Here is a 4,533-nt window from a genome sequence, read left to right as displayed (position 1 = left end):
CTGTGTTTATAATGTTACCGACACCAGAGAGACCAGAGGGAACCTTCCCACTGTGTTTATAATGTCACTGACACAGAGAGAGAGACCAGAGGGAACCTTCCTGCTGTGTTTATAATGTCACTGGCACAGAGGGAGATACTAGAAGGAACCTTCCTGCTGTGTTTATAATGTCACTGACACAGAGAGAGAGACCAGATGGAAAATTCCTGCTGTGTTTATAATGTCACTGGCACAGACACAATTTAGCGTTGCTCTCTACTTTATTGTGTATGTATTTTACATCTGATGGGTATTGTTTCATTTATGATACTTGTTGTTGTTACATCAGATATTTATCGCCTTGTTTAACATAATGGTGATTTTGCTGAGAACATTAAATGAGTGAAGCCGTTTGTCTATTAAAGATGCATTTCCCTCAGATTGATGTTCTGTGTTCAGTTGCCCTGTCTGAATGTCTGAACTGTACCTGTCACCATCAGATTATCTCACAGTGCATTCCATACACTAACAATTTGCTGTGAGAAAGCATCTTCTCATATCACCCGTCCTCTTCTTCTGCAGGTCGAACATTTCTCATGTGTGCAGCAGAATGATCTGGCTGAACATTGAAAATCTGAATCACACTCTGAAGAAATGTGATCAAGTGTATGAAACTGCAGCTATAAATTGCAGTGATGAATTTCATGTTGAACCTGGATCAAAAATCCCGACAAGGGAAAGGCAAAATGATTGAATTAAGAGAAATAATGACCAGAGAAGAAAATAAATGATGATTTTAAAAACCTGAACAATAATTCTGATCTGAAGGAAAGACTGTGCACTTACTGAAGTTAATTTTCAGTGCTGGAGAGGTTGTCTGAATGTAGTGAACACTTTCTACTTAGCTGAATGAACACTTGGACTAGAATGATAGATCTGAACATTGGATGGTGCATTTAGTCCCTAACTACAATGTCTGTGCAGGATCTGCCAGCTGAACAGCAAATCCCAGAGAATGATGCTCGTGTTGAGACTAAATTTTAAACTGGAAACTCTGGAATAGCCAAGCCTGTGTGAACTTATTGTGTGACTGTTAGCCATTCAGAGCAGAGTTAGACCACTTACAGGAGAAATCATGGAGCAGTCGGCAAGGAATCATTTAACCCCAATCCCAGTGTGTGAGTGTTCGAGGCACAAAAACCTTACAGAACAAACAGTAATAGTTTGGCTCTCTATTTAGAGTAAGTTTCTTTTACGTGGGCTTGAAAGCTGTGAGAAGCTGTGTGACTGTTTGGCTTGTGAAGGTTATTCTGCCTGTTTGCATTTGTAGTTGTTTTAGTTTTCTCGTATTTGATTTATTCTGCTTGTAATTTACCAAATGACAACTTTTGTATTACTGTATATAGATTTATATCCACTCTTGGGCTTTGTTGGTTTTTGAAATTGCGGGAGGTGATGGCCTCATAATATTATCACTCAACTGTTCATCCAGAGACTCAGATAATCATCTGGGGAATTGTGTTTGAATCCTGCCATGGCAGATGGTGGAATTCGAATTCAACAAAAATTTGGAATCAAGAGTCTAATGACCATGAAACTGTTGTTGACTGGAACAAAAACAAAGTTGCTGGAAAAGTTCAGCAGGTCTGGCAGCATCTGTGAAGGAAAAAAAGAGCTAACGTTTCAGGTCTGGTGACCCTTCCTCAAAACTGTGTTGACTGTCAGGAAAAACCCATCTGGTTCAGTGATGTCCTTCCCTGGCCTGGCCTATATGTGACTGCAGACCCACAACAATGTGGCTGAATCTTAACTGCCCTCTGGGCAATTAGCGATGGACAATTAGATAGGCCTGGTGATCAACACCCACAAAATGTCGAACATGATTAACATAATTTGATAAGTTAAAGTGAAATGTGTTGCAGTCTCAAACACTCAAGATGGAAAATTTCTCTGAAGTTTAGGAGATTGTTCAATGTTAATAAGAAATACCCTTAATTCATCAAGAATTACTTGAATTTGGCTCTGATTTGCTGTTGGACCATTTAGGCCTGAATGGGTTCAGGATCACAATGGGGGTTATTAGGTTGATGTCTCTTTGTTTGTGGTTCTCTACCTGTGCAATGGCACTTAGCAAGTTATGTTTCCAGTTGTATATCTTGGGTCTTTGATAGACAATGTCACATTGACAGCAACAGATGTTAACTCTTTGTCATGAATCTCATCAATTATGCTGGAATGTGCCTTTGCAAAGGAAGTCTGGAGAAGATGCAGTGGTTTGTATTGAGGTTTGTCCCAAACAGCTCTGTGATGTGGGATTCTGTGCTCTTCGCGCTGTTCCTGCAACACTCACTGAGACAACCATTGACTGGGGGAACCATCAACTCAGTGAACGATGCTCTTTGGATTGCCAAAAACGTGTTGGTCTTCCAGACCAAGGAATTGACCCTGACCGAGCACATCCCAAGGTCCAGGACTACGTGCTCAGGGACGCACTAAAGCCTGGAGCAGTTGCTGCCAAGGGGCAGTGGGGATAGACCACGACCAAAGGTCTTTCTGCCAACGTACAATGGATATCCATTAAATTGTTGGACCTTCTCACTGCCTCAGATACATTTAAATAGTTCTTAGTGCCTAGCATAATTGAGGAATGCCTTTAGATTAATTGTAACTATTGAGAAAGTCAAATCCCAGTGTTTGTTTTCTTATTCTGTATAGATCTGAGCTGCTTTGGTAACTGTGTATGTACATAAAGAGTTCCTTTTTCTTATGGATAAAGTATATTTTTGCAAAAAAAAAATCCTGGATTGCATTTTGAAATACCTTCGCAGCCTTAATCAGAATAGAATCAGTTTCCTTTCATGCCTTGTTTTGTTGCAACAGGATTGAATCTCTAATGGGGATTTCACTGTATTTTCTACAAAGTCTGTACGGAAACTGTTTTGTATTTGTATTCACTGTATTCATGAATTAGCTCAGTATATTTTTGAAATCAAGAAAGAAATCTTGGCTTGCCACTGATCTGATGAAATATATATACATAATATGTGGGCATCTCTATACATTGTCCTATTTTTAAAGACGTTACTCTGTACTTTTTGATTCAAAATAAAGGGAAGCATTTAATGCCCTCACACTTGTTTCCTGGTCTTTTTTTCTGATTGAGGGGCAGCAAAATGATGATGTACTACACAGCCAGTGAGGGCGCTAGAGTCTCATCTCTGAAAACAACCAATGCTGGAGATCACAGCGGGTCAGACAGCATCCATGGAGGGTGCAAAACTACGCTTCGAGTCTAGTTGACTCTTCATCAAAGCTGACGTGAAGTGTGAGGGGACAGCATTTATGCAATAGTGGGGGACTGAGTTGGAGTGCTGGGGGAGACAGGATGTTGATAGTTCAGATTAAGTCAGAATGTGAGAATGGCATATCCACATGTCTGTCCTCGACATGCTGCAATGCCCCAGCGAATCACAGTGAAAACTGGAGGAGCAACATCTCATCTTCAGACGAGGCACTTTACGATCTTCTGGACTCAATATGGAGTTCATCAACTTCAGATTGTAAACCCATACTTTCCCTTTCTTTTAGCTTTACATGTTACATTCTCTGTCACCATGTCCTCTCTCCCCTCCCCGCCACCCCAATGGGACTGTCTGTTTGGTGGGAGACATACTTAATCTGAACTATCCTTGTCCTTTCTCCCCCAGCACTCCAACCCTCACCCCACTATTACATAAATGCTGCCCCCTCCACACTTCACGTCAGCACTGATGAAGGGTCATTTAGATTCAAAACGATAGCTTGCTTCTTTCTCTCCACGGATGCTGTCTGACCTTCTGTGATTTCTAACGTTTTTTGTTTTCATTTCAGATTCCAGAGTCTCATCTCTGTCAGCTCTCTCTCTCTCTCTCTCACATTCATTGTTTCCAATTATTGTGGGGCAAGATTTCATTTGTTGACTTGAGTCTGGAATAAAAGCTTAAAACCTGAAATGGGAAGATGACTATTAAATTCGCTTTTTCACTGAACCGTTAAAAATTGAAAACTTGTTGAAGCTTCACCTCTTTCCCCAGCGGTGACTCCCACTCTATCAGTGGTGACCATCTCTCCAACGACAGCAGTGATTCTCCTCCTCCCAGCAGGGAGGCCTCCTACTCCAGCAGGGACCCTCTTTACCCCCCCTCCACAGTGACCATCTCTGCTACCTCCCCAATCTCCATTAATAATTAGCTCCCTGAACTCAGTGGCAACCCTCTCTCTTTCCACCACACCCCACCCCCAATCAACAGTGACCTCCTCTCTCTCTGTCTTTCCCCCCCACACCCAGGAATGACTTCCTACACTCCGACACCCAGCAGTGACTCCGCCAACCACCCCCCCCAACACCCAGCAGCAACTCGCTCCACTCCCCCACACCCAGCAGCAACTCCCTCCCTGCCCACCCACACACCCAGCAGCGAATCCCTCCACCCACCCACAACCAGCAGCAACTCCCTCTCTCCCCCCTCACACCCAGCAGCGATTCCCTCTCTCCCCACGCACACCCAGCAGCGA

Source organism: Rhincodon typus, chromosome 35, assembly GCF_021869965.1.
Source record: "Rhincodon typus isolate 14 chromosome 35, sRhiTyp1.1, whole genome shotgun sequence".
Taxonomy (NCBI): Eukaryota; Metazoa; Chordata; class Chondrichthyes; order Orectolobiformes; family Rhincodontidae; genus Rhincodon; species Rhincodon typus.
This window is presented reverse-complemented; position numbering follows the sequence as displayed.